Source organism: Macaca mulatta, chromosome 17 (assembly GCF_049350105.2).
Source record: "Macaca mulatta isolate MMU2019108-1 chromosome 17, T2T-MMU8v2.0, whole genome shotgun sequence".
Lineage (NCBI taxonomy): Eukaryota > Metazoa > Chordata > Mammalia > Primates > Cercopithecidae > Macaca > Macaca mulatta.
The window spans coordinates 8,585,290-8,598,332 of NC_133422.1; the positions used below are offsets into that span (position 1 = coordinate 8,585,290).

Genomic DNA, 13,043 nt, shown 5'->3' on the forward strand with positions numbered 1-13,043 from the left:
GCCTGGCTCATTTTTTGTATTTTTAGTAGAGACGGGGTTTCACCATGTTAGCCAGGATGGTCTCGATCTCCTGACCTTGTGATCCGCCCACCTCGGCCTCCCAAAGTGCTGGAATTATAGGCGTGAGTCACGGCGCCCGGCCCACAGTTTCACTCTTGTTGCCTAGGCTGGAGTGCAATGGCACCATCTCAGCTCACTGCAACCTCTGCCTCCCGGGTTCAAGCGAGTCTCCCGCTTCAGCCTTCCTAGTAGCTGGGATTACAGGCATGCATCACCACACCTACCTGGCTAATTTTGTATTTTTAGTAGAGACGGGGTTTCTCCATGTTGGTCAGGCTGGCCTTGAGCTCCCGACCTCAGGTGATCCACCTGCCTTGGCCTCCCAAAGTGCTGGGATTGCAGGCGTGAGCTACCACGCCCAGCCAAGGACTCTGAAAAGATATAAACATCAAGTGCAATGTATAGAACTTATTTGGATTCCTAATCAAACTATACAAAATTATGGTACAATCTGGGAACATCTGATAATATTCAGGAATATAATGGCTATTTTAAGTCCTTATCTTTTGGTGGTATATACGAAAATATTTAGGGTAAAATAGTCTGACATCTGAGACTTGCTTAAAAATAATTGGGATGGGGAAGTTGGAGGGTAAGTATGGACCAGCAAAACTGGCTGAGTTGGTCATTATTGAAGGTTGGTGGCAGGAGTCACCACACTATTCTTTCTGTTCTGTGAAATAGAACCCCTCTTTTGGCTGTCTGTCTTACATCTTTCTCCACATCTGGGCAGCATCAGCCAATGTCTGCACAACTTTTAGACAGAAGACAATCACAACTGGGGACGGAGTTGAGGTCTGGTTGGGCATACCCACTCTGCAGTTGCTTATCTGGGAGTCTGTCCCTTCATTTATTGAATGAATCAATGAATGAATGAATGAATGAATGAATGAATGAATGATATTTTTCAAAGCTGCGCACTGTTTGAAATAATCTATAATAAAAAGTTTTGTTTTTAAAATAGTAACCTTTGATCCTACTTGAAGTCAGCCTCCTCTTCAAGGAGTATGTATCTCATACTCCTTGCTGTGTATCTTGACAGCACCTTGACATAGGAGACAAAGGCATGGAGGGTACACACTTTGCCCCTCCAGCTCCCCTGGACCTACCCTCCTGGGTCGCAGCAGAAGGTGGAACAGAGTAGTGGGGACAGCTCCTTGCTGGGCTGCCCGGAGCAGGGAGGCAGTCTCCTCTCCCTGGATCGCTGTAGCCTTGTGGGCTACAGACACAAACAGTCTGAGTATTTGTGAGGCAGGGGTCACATGCTGGGTCTCTCCTGGACCAGTCTCTGGGTTTTCTAGATGATCTAGCTCCCCATATCATCGTGGGTACCCCTGGCCAAGGGTTTGATATGCTTAACCGGAGATACCTGTCTCCCAAATACATCAAGATGTTTGTACTGGACAAAGCTGATGAAATGTTAAGCCGTGGATTCAAGGACCAGATCTATGACATATTCCAAAAGCTTCACAGCAACACCCAGGTAGTTTTGCCGTCAGCTACAATGCCTTCTGATGTGCTTGAGGTGACCAAGAAGTTCATGAGGGACCCCATTCGGATTCTTGTCAAGAAGGAAGAGTTGACCCTGGAGGGTATCCGCCAATTCTACATCAACGTAGAATGAGAAGAGGGGAAGCTGGACACACTGCGTGACTTGTATGAAACCCTGACCATTACCCAGGCAGTCATCTTCCTCAACACCCAAAGGAAGGTGGACTGGCTCACCGAGAAGATGCATGCTCGAGATTTCACTGTCTCGGCCATGCATGGAGATACAGACTGAAAAGAACGAGACATGATCATGAGGGAGTTTGGTTCTGGCTCTAGCAGAGTTTTGATTACCACTGACCTGCTGGCCAGAGGCAGTGATGTGCAGCAGGTTTCTTTAGTCATCAACTACGACCTTCCCACCAATAGGGAAAACATTTCCACAGAACGAGCCGAGGTGGACAGTTTGGCCGTAAAGGTGTGGCTATTAACATGGTGACAGAAGAAGACAAGAGGACTCTTCGAGACATCGAGACCTTCTACAACACCTCCATGAGGAAATGCGCCTCAATGTTGCTGACTTCTTCTGAGGGGCTGTCCTGCTTCCTAGCCCCAGCCAGAGTTCAATCTTGGGGGCCTGAGGAGCAGCAGGGGTGGGAGAGGGAAGGAAGCCAAGGGATGGACATCTTGTCATTTTTTTTTTTCTTTGAATAAATGTCACTTTTTGAGGCAAAAAAAAAAAAGAACAAATTATTCCAAAAGAAAAAGTTGCTCATATGGAGAGCATAAAACACACTGTAGCATATATTCTATAAAATATGGTATGGTAGATTGTTACACTGATGGTCCTCAATACATCACATCTCCCTGAACTCATCTCCTTGCATAGTTCCCTCTCACTTTGATGCTAGGTTTGGCGGTGTGACTTGCTTCAATCAATGAGATATTGGCAAGACTGATGCAAGCAGAGGCTTGAAAAGCAATTTACAATGGGACCTACTCTCTCCAGCTGGTAGGGATTCTTCCTTCAATACGTAGACAGCCCAAGTTAGCCTCCTAGAGGGCGAAAGAACACGTGGAGGGAGACTCAGCCAGCCCAGCCATCCTAGCCAAGACCTGGCCACATGATTGAGCACTACCAACACCGCTCAGAGCACAGATCAGCTGTCCTAGCTTAGCACAGTCCAAATTACTAACCCATAAATTAGTGAGCAAAGGAATAGCTGCTTCAAGCCACTATATTTTGAGATCAGGGGTAGGTAAATGGCATTACTGTTGCTTTTGTTTCCCTCTCCGTGACTCTCACCCTCACTGCTGCCTGCCAGGCCAGGTAGTGGTTGTGAGGGAGGAGGATCTGGGAGAAGATCTGGGAGAAGACCTGGCTGATGACAGAAATAGCCTCATTGGGAATAAACTGCACTCCATCTGCACATCCCGATGGTCCTATCAGTTGCTAATAATCAAAAGCCAAAAGCCTTTCACTGTGAACTTAATGGAATCTTCTCTAAAACCCTTTCCATGTACCTGAACACTACCTGGGTCACTGCTGTAGGCTATAAAAGAACTTTACGAGCCCAGCTATGTGCAGAGAAAGAGACCCTTTAAATACTTTTTAGTCCATACATGCTAGCCTGTTATCTTTCCTCAAAGCAATCCATTCTCACCAACATATAGGAAAGAACTGAGTCCCAAACTCATTCTTATGACCATATAATTTTTCTCTATGAAAATACTACTCAGCTCCTTCATGGGGTTGGGGGAGGGGAATGGGATGTCTCTATCCATTTCATTGCACTTGCTATCATTCTTGATAGATGAGTACCTAAATGAAAGTACTCACCTATTATCAACAGGGCATATGTATTGAGCTAGTGGTTTAATAGAAGAGATGGATTTTTGCTGCTATCCTCTCTCCTTTGTGATCAACACATGTATGTAGAGAAAGCTCTGAGGCACTTTATTCTAAGCAAGTGTGCTGAACAGTAACACCTGCCACTTGGGCTTAGGGAGGCATCAAGAAACAGAAAATCAGACAGACGTGATTTGCATAATGGTTCCAGAATTTAGGGTTTGATTTTGGGCAAGCTACTGAACCTCTCTGAGTCTCATCTAGAAAATGAGGCTGAAGCTATGCTCCTCACTGGGTTCAGGCAAGAATCCCTAAGGTGCTGTGTTTAAATCAGGGCCCATGATAAATGGTCTTAGTATCTGTTGGGCTCACTCCACTTTCCCTTTAGTCACCATATGCATTGTGGGAGCTAAAGGCATCACTTCAGTTCTGATGTTTTGTGTGACCACAGGCCAGAACCCAAGAAAAAACAGAACATGATTATTGGTGGCTATAATCAAGAATGAAAGGATCCCTTATTCTAGAAGTTTGCAGTGTCAGATGGAGCTCACTGATTCAGACTGACAGCTACAACTGGGCAAACCAGCCCGAGACAAATAACAAATGTGTTAATTAGTGAAATGTAATGAATAAAGAAATGGTGCAAGAGTTTTTGGTGTGGTTGTGTGACGAATGACCCGTGCATGGCAGGTCCAGACAGGATGGGTTTTGGGGGTGGGGGAAGGAGAGAACCATCATCCTGGTCCCAGTTTACTGGGAAAGGTTCTGTGAGCGAAGTGTGATTTTAGAATTATTTGATATTGGTAGGAGGGGGCTTTTGGAGTGAAGTGGGCGATCCAGGTAGAGGGTGTGGCCCGAGACATATTTCAAGGGACAGTCAGAGTAGAAGGAAGCAAACGCCAAGCCACACACGATATTATTCAAAATCAGTAGTGAAGGAGCAAATCGCAGACGGGGTCTGCGATTTTCTGAAAAGTTGGCAAATTGAGTCTTTCAGAAATGCACAAATATGTTTCCTCTAACATGGGTATCAGTTCAGTTGAGGGCCCAGATTTAGAGTGAGGTGCAGGGGGCTTGGAGCCCTTACAAAGGGGACCAGCAGTTGAGGCCTGCATGAGGAAAAGACAAAAGGACGGGGCTAGTTTACTGGGGACAGCACATGGTGTAGGACAGACCAGGTACCTTCTTACTTTCTCGATGAGGGCTCTGGAAAACATGTAGTTGCTTCTTCTGCTCCTGTGAATGGCAGAGTGGAAGAAAGGACTTCAGCGTCAGCAGAAGAATATAGAAGAGACAAGGAAAAATCAGTGTCTCATAGGACATGCAGCAAAAGCACAGTTTAATCAGAGGCCCACGAAATTTCAATCCTAGGAGTTCTTTCCAGACAGGAGAAATCCGTTCTGTCTTCATGCCTCATTTGTTCATAATCCCTCAGTTTATGACATTCAATCAGTGGACATTTACAAGACAAATTCATAATACAGACTATAACCTTAGCATACTCAACACCCAAGGATTTGCCATGATACATTGTTCAGGTCCCCTTGAGCTTGAACTTTCAGGAAACCGGCTCGCTCCCCCTGGAATTTTCTACTGGATTTCCCATAGACTGCTGCAGTTCTGCTCTCTCTTCCACTCAGACAGATCTTTGCGTTTCTTCAAACCAGGAACTGCCTTTCAAGGGGGCTCACACAAACTGCAACTGAGCTGCTGGAGAGGCATGCCCCGATCACAGAATGTGGAGGAGGGAGATTGGAGGTGGACGGGTTCTGCAGCAGCTAGCAGCAAACATATTCACACTCACAATTTTGGGGGGTCAATTCTTAAAATATATTATATAGATGTTACAGCAGAGACTGCTGTATGTTCACCAAATTCTGTCTCTCTTTCCTCCCAGCATACAGTGAGTCGACATCTTTCAGTTTATCTTGCAGCCAGTTGGAGCTGTATGGTGAATCTTGGGGAAGTAGGAATGATGTGTGGTGCTTCCAAGCCTGGCTCTTAAAAAAACTCCTGCAAGATCCTCCATGTTCTCTCTCTTTCTTCCTTTGACTGCTGGCCAGATCCAGAAGATCTAGTGAAGGACAATAAGCCCTTGGGGACAGCAGACCTGACCATCTGGGTCTGGTCAGCAGCTAAGGGAAAAAAGAGGACTATAAAGCCCAAGGCGACAGAAGAGCTCTAGCTGGAAGGAGACCGAGCCCTGAGTACGTGCATGGAACACCCCTTCCCCCACCAACTCACACGGGACTACCATAAGAGAAAAATAAACTTTGATTGTGTAGGGCCACTGAGGTGGAGGAGGCTGTTTGTTATAGTACTTGGTCTACCCTGGCTAATCCACATGGAGATTAGAGACCGCCTTCTGTCTGGGCTCTATACACCAGTGTGTGTGAAAATGGGTGCCTTAGGGGAGGGCTTAGCCAAGCGGCCTGAGCTATGAGGCCAGAAATGATCAATGGAAATGAATAGATGTTTAAAGAAATTAGGGGTAGCATCAGGTGAAAAAGTAAGGTAACGCTTCAAAATCTATTCCACGCCAAGAGAATTCACTATGGAAATAATATTATTTTCAACAAATGGTGCTAGGACAACTGAATATCCACATGCAAAAGAATAAAGTTGGATCTTTCCCTTACACTGTACATGAAAATTCCTCCAAATATATCATAGATCTAAATATAAAAGCTAAAACTACAAAACTCCTAGAAGAAAACAGGAGTAAGTCTTTGTGGACTTGGGTTAGGCAAAACCTTCTTAGATATATAATGCCGAAAGCACCACAACAACAAAAATAAACTGGACTTCCATCAAAATTAAAAACCTTTGTGATTCAAAGGACACAATCAAGAAAGTGAAGACAAGCCACACAATGGGAGAAAATAATTACAAATCATATATTTCATAAGCAACTTGAATCCAGAAGTGTTACAGCTCAACAATAAAAAAGACAACTCGATTTACAAATGAGCAAATAATTGGAATGAAAATTTCTCCGAAGATATACAGATGGCCAACAAGCCCAGGAAAAGATGCTCTACATTACTAGTCATTAAGAAAATACAAATCAAAACCACAATGAGATACCATCTCACACCCACTAGGATGCCTAAAATAAAGAAATCAGATAACAAATATTGGTGAGGGTGTAGAGAGATTGGAACCTTTGTACATTGCTGGTGGAAATGTAAAATGGTGCAGCCTCTTTGGAAAATATTTTGCAGTTCTTCAAATAGTTAAACACACAGTTAGCATATTATCCCCGCAATTTCACTCCTAGGTAGGAGAATACTCAACATAAATGAAAACTTACGCCCACAAAAAATCTTGTACACGAATATTCATAGCAGCATTTATTCATAATAGTCAAAAAGTTGAAACAATCCAAATATCCATCAACTGATGAAAGGACCAAAAAAGGTAGTATATCCAACCACAGGAATATGCAGCAATAAAAAAGAATGAAGTATGTACTGACAAATGCGGCAACATGGATGAACCTTGAACACATTATGTTACGTGTAAGAAGTGGGTCAGAAAAGGCCATCTATTGTATGGTGCCATTTACATGAAATGTCCAGATAGACAAATCTCTGGAGACTAAAAGAAGACTAGTGGTTGCCTCATTCTTGGAGGGGAGAGGAGAGGAGAGGGAAGACTAGGGGGAAATGGGGAGTGACTGCTAATGGGCACAGGGTTTCTTTTTTCCTTTTTTTTTTTTTTTTTTTTTTGAGACGGAGTCTCGCTCTGCCGCCCAGGCTGGAGTGCAGTGGCCCGATCTCAGCTCACTGCAAGCTCCGCCTCCCGGGTTCCCGCCATTCTCCTGCCTCAGCCTCCCGAGTAGCTGGGACTACAGACGCCCGCCACCGCGCCCGGCTAGTTTTTTGTATTTTTTAGTAGAGACAGGGTTTCACCGTGTTAGCCAGGATGGTCTCGATCTCCTGACCTCGTGATCCGCCCGTCTCGGCCTCCCAAAGTGCTGGGATTACAGGCTTGAGCCACCGCGCCCGGCCTTTCTTTTTTTTTTTTTTTTGGCGACGGAGTCTTGCTGTGTTACCCAGGCTTCAGTGCAATGGCGCCATCTCAGCTCACTGCAACCTCTGCCACCCGGGTTCAAGCGATTCTCCTGCCTCAGCCTCCCAAGTAGCTGGGATTATAGGCATGAGCCACCATGCCTGGCTGATTTTTGTATTTTTAGTAGACACACGGTTTCACCGTGTTGGCCAGGCTGGTCTCCAACTCCTGACCTCAGGTGATCCGACTGCCTCAGCCTCCCAAAGTGCTGGGATTACAGGCGTGAGCCACTGCACCCAGTCCCTGGGTTTCTTTTTAGGGTGTTGAGCATATTCTAAAATTGATTGTGGTGTGAGCTGCACAATATCGTGAATATACTAAAATTCATTGTACACTTTAAATAAGTGAATTATATGGTCTGTGAATTGTATCTTAATAAAGCCGTTAATCTTTTCTGAATTATTTTCTATTTCATTATATAATGAAATATTTCCAACTACAGAATGTCATAATGCCCCAGTACACAACAATTGCGCTGCAAATGAAGGGCCGATATTATGGTCCAGCACACGTTGCTCAGGATAGCTGTCCTCAGAGGCCACCAAGCTGGACTGCCCACAGCACCCCAAGGCCCATGGAAACTTAAGCAAATCTATTCCTAAGAAACTTCTGAGGGTCTTTTGCAGTGATGTGCTGGTAAATGTTTAATTGCTGACTCTGGTGGGGGTGGGGGAAAAAAAAAAGGAAAGAAGCCAAAGCCCCGAACTGCAGCGTTTACCGATTTCCCTAATGCAAGCACTCCCACCCTGGCCAATTTCAAGCTACCAGTGTGAGGCCACGGAGCATAGGGTTGAGGAAGAGATGGCTGGTAAGATTCCATCTATAATATTGCCACCATACAGATTTAACAGATATAAGTAACCTCAAAAGCATAGCAAATAGTAAAACAAGTAATAATTAGGAGTTTTGAGCATTTAATACTTTTATTTTTAATATGATTTATTTAATTGGAAGGTTGTATAATTTTTAGTAATGGATGTGTTTATCAGCCACTTGGTAAATTTCCTGAAAACTTAACAATTGGCTCTATGAGCTGGTCTCCAGCGACCACTGGGTCTCTAAGTTTATTTCAGTCTGTGGCTGGTTACAGGAAGAGAAGGAACAAATGAGCAAAGTTTCTGTCTCTTCTTACACTCCCATGTCAAACATGCCTTTCCCTTGAATCAACAGAACTCCGATGCCTCCCTAATCCAGAATCAGGCAATTCCCGGAAGACTGTAAATTGATTGGGAGTTTCCTTTTTCTTCTTATTTAAATGAAATTTCTGGCTTTATGGTTCTACTCAGCATATTCACCTTCATCCCCTAATATTCTGCCCCATCCCAGGTCCATGCCCAAATAAAAATAACAAGGGAACAAGAAGAGGGCAGGCAGGGGCTCCAGCTCATCTAATACCTTCTGTATATTCTTCAGAAGGATGATGCTCAGGTCCCTTCGCTTCATAATCAATGAATTTTGAAGTTACAAGTAATTTGGCTTGAATCTATCACCTCCCCACCCAGAGTCAAACGAACCAAGAGAGTGGCAATTCCGTGCAAAAGGTCTGCAGACATTTTCAGGCTGTTGGCCCTAAAAGCTTGAGGTAATATGTTTAGAACAGAATTCAGGTTTGTTTTGTTTGTCTCTTTGGTTTGTCAAAACAAATTGAACCTTTAAGTACAGAGCGAGGGCTGCTCATGGCCTCCTAGGAAGACAGGGGTACAGGGGCCTCTCCCTTCTTCTCCTAGTGAGCTGGTGCCCATCCCGGACCCCCAGGGAGGATGAAGCAGTCCTACCTCGATGCCCCCAGAAGCTCTTTGTTTACTTTTCCATTACTGCACTCTGTCAATAAATACTTACTGAGAACCCAGTATGTGCTAGGTAGCTGGATATACTGTCATGACATGAACAAGTGTCCGTCCTCAGGGGCCCTGGAAGTCTATTGGGAGAGTTCATCACTTTGAAGCCTGGCTCTTCATGCACCTCACATACAGGTTGAAGTCAGCTACATGAGGAGTCCGTACCACACACCGTGACGGGTTTCCAGAGCGCTATCGTGGGTACTCAGAAAAGTTCGCTGAATGAATGAAATGGATCTATAGAGGAGGCTATTCCTTGGGCCCAGGTCTCTGAAAGCTCTTCATGAAAGATCTACCCTAAAGGCACCTGAAAGTCTTTAATCTCCCAGAATCCAGACACAAATATCCCAACTGAAATCTTCCCCATGACTTACTCACGTATCCTTAAGCCACAGATTGACTTCATAGCCACAGATCCGTGAATGAATACGTGAATCAGTAACAAGAGCAGCTTAAATTTCTGGGTCAGAGACACCCTGAAGAGAGAGCAAAGTGATTGTTTACAAGACATGTTAAGATTCCTGGAGGCTGCAGGAAGAAGGCGGCTACTGGGAGGGGGTCTATTTTCAACCAGCCATTGCCTAAGAACTTAAGAAGAGGGTTTTTTGTTGTTGTTGCTGTTGTTGTTAATTGAAAGAAAAAAGGGGAACCAAAGAACAGATGGGTATTTTCCAAACCCTTTCAGCCATGCCCATATATCATCTGCATCACTGTAAATATATGGGACACAAAGTCAAACACCCGTGAAGAGAGGCATAAACACTCAGAGCCCATGTAGGCACTCGCACATGTGCAGTCACCGATGACCTGGAGAACCACGGGGCTCTTTGGATTCTAACAAATGAGCTTTGGAAAAGAGAAAAGTATTTCATAGGCAACACTGAATAGCAATTTTACAGGCCTAGTTAGTATAAACCCACTGGACTTTTATTAATTAGGTGCATTCTCTTGTAACATTTAAAATGATCTCCTTGATGTCTGATTGTGCACAAATCAAATGGGACCTGCCTATTTTGGAGCATAGGTTATCTGATGTAGTGAATGCCTCCTTTTGTCTATAGAGAAATATTCTGGAAAGGTTGTTGTATATGTCCTGTCCAAAGTTGCTTTAAATCAAATAGGAAAAACAATTAGAAAACAAGAATCTATCCACATAATGCATCCCATGACTCTACAAACCACTAGATGACTATAGCAATAGTAACTGCTTCACTTGTACAAGGAAGTACTATCTTCATGGTCATTCAAGAGATGGAGCTTTAGGTACTGCAGCTTTGCGTCCATGGGATCACAGAATGAGTTAGAAGGCATCTTACAGGTCTCTTTTAGAGACAGGAGGGCTTAGAATTAGAGGAGAGTTGAATATAGGGGACAATTCACAAAATAAGCAAGGAAACTGAGTATTGTATAGGCAAGGAAACTAAAGCCTGCAAAGATTTTGACACTCATATGGGGTCCATCAGGATCCTTAATTAAATTATAGGTGTTTGCCTTTGCAAATCTACTCTCCATTTTTCTTCTGCTGTTTGTTCTAGGAGGCCGATCTGCATGGGCTACGTCATTGGTTCTCAAAGTGTGGTCCCCAGACCACCTCGGAACTTGTTAAAAATGCAGATTCTCAGGCCTCACCAGAACCTACTGAATCAGAAATGTTGGGGTGGGGTCCAGCAATCTGTGTTGTACGACGCCTTCCAGGGAGTGCTGATGTGTGCTGATGTTAGAGAGCCCTGGACGACGTCAGACAGGCCGATTAGCCACGGGCTTCCCTCTTGGCCTTGGCAGGTGAGGAACACTGGCAGGAGATCCCAGATAGGAGTGAGTTCAGGATTGTTTTTTTCCCCAGGTTCGTTCCCTGTGGGATTGTCTAGGACTGGCTGCAGCAGGGCACCAATGTCACTGTACTTCCCAAGGCAGCCACTGAACAATGTGGCCCCTTCCTTCCAGAGCCAGGACCCACTCCCTCTCCTCACCCTGTAGGTCTGGCGATGGTAACAGTCCCAGTTACTTGCTCCAGAACGCTGCTCTCTTCCTCATGGTTCCCCTACACTCCACTCTTATCTTGGTAAAGTGTCCCTATATTTGGCCCTCCTCTAATTCTAATTTAGATGTGCCATCTGGGATATTCACCTGGTTCACATCCAGATAGAAAGCTGCTTGTCTGGGTCATGGGAATGGAGCCTGGTGTGGCCCCACAAGACTTCTCTCAGATGGGATAAGAATCTATCTTATCCCAAATGGCCCTGGGATATTCCTAAATGCCATTTTTATAGCAAAAACTCATAAAACGTATTGATAACAAATATGACCATGACATTTATTGTGTCACTCCCAAGACAAAATGTGTTTCTCCCCATAGATGGCCTATGTTGAGTTTATTTTTTTCTTCCTCTCCCCTCTCATTGGCAGGTACCATGTGGCAAATAACTTGGCTTACCCTGGCTCAAGACCCTCTCCAAGAGCCCTGATCGGTCTTTATCTCCTAAACCCTTGGCTCACAAACTCTTTTCCCTTAAATCCACCCTGCCTCTTCTTGTTTGTTTTCATATTATGATAAAATACACATACTCTACATTTTACCATCTTGATTATCTTCAAGTGTACAGTTCAGTAGCATTAAGTACATTCACATTGTTGTGTTATCATCCACCACCATCCACCCACAGAACTCTTTTCCTCTCGTAAAACTGAAACTCTGTATCCATTCAACAACGCCTCACTTCCCCTCCCTAATCCCCGGCCCTGGGAACCACCATTCTACTTTCTGTCTCTATGTACTTGATGACTAAGTACCTCCATATGAGTGGAATCTACTGTATTTGTCTTTTGGTAACTGGCTAATTTAACTTTGCATCATATTCTCAAGGTTCATGCATGGTGTAGCAAGTGTCAGAATTTCCTTGTAAGGGTAAATAATGTTTCATTGCATGCATGTATCCCATTTTGTTTATTCATTCACTGTTGATGGGTACTTGGGTTGGTCGCTTCACGTTTTAGCTATTATGAATAATGCTACTACAAACGTGTACACAAATATCTCCCTGAGATTCTGCTTTCAGTTATTTGGGGTATACACCTAGAAGTGGAATTGCTAGATCATATGGTAGCTCTATTTTCAATTTTTTGAGGAACCATCATACTGTTTCCTGATAGTGGATGCATCATTTTACGTTCCCACCAACAGTGCACACGAGTTCCAATTGCTCCACATCCTCACCAACGCATGTTAATTATTTTTTATAGTAGCCATCCTAATGAGTGTGAAATGGTATCTCACCGTGGTTCCGTTTTTATAAATCTGCCAGGTTACAATGCTATTTCCTCCACCTAGGATGCCATCCCTATGTGCCTATTAAATATCTTGCCAGTTGAAATCAATCTCCTCCAGCTTCCTATTATTTTAACACGTTGTGCTTTTATTCTAACACCTACACCCCCTCCCTTATGCTGTCACTGTTTTGTTTTGTTTTGTTTTTTTCATTTGCCTGTCTGCTCAATTTGGATGCAAGTTTGAGGACAGATGTCTTGGATTGTTCATCTTCGTATCTCCCAGTGTGTATTTAGCCCAAGGCAGTACACAGTGTAGGCTCTGAAATCCCAATTGACTTGAAATACTGAAGGCCATCCACTTAGTGGAAAACCCAAAACCAGACCCAGGTTTTGGGCCTCACTCTTAGTTCAGTGCTCTTTCTGCTGGTGAGGGACATTAGAACCACATTAAAAATAAACATGTGGAC

The 13,043-nt window shown here is 44.1% G+C and overlaps 1 pseudogene; it reads left to right on the forward strand.

The window, feature by feature from the left end:
• Positions 1–1,126: 1,126 nt before the first annotated feature.
• LOC721743 (eukaryotic initiation factor 4A-I pseudogene) lies at positions 1,127–2,138 on the forward strand (annotated as a pseudogene).
• The last annotated feature ends 10,905 nt before the right edge of the window (positions 2,139–13,043 follow it).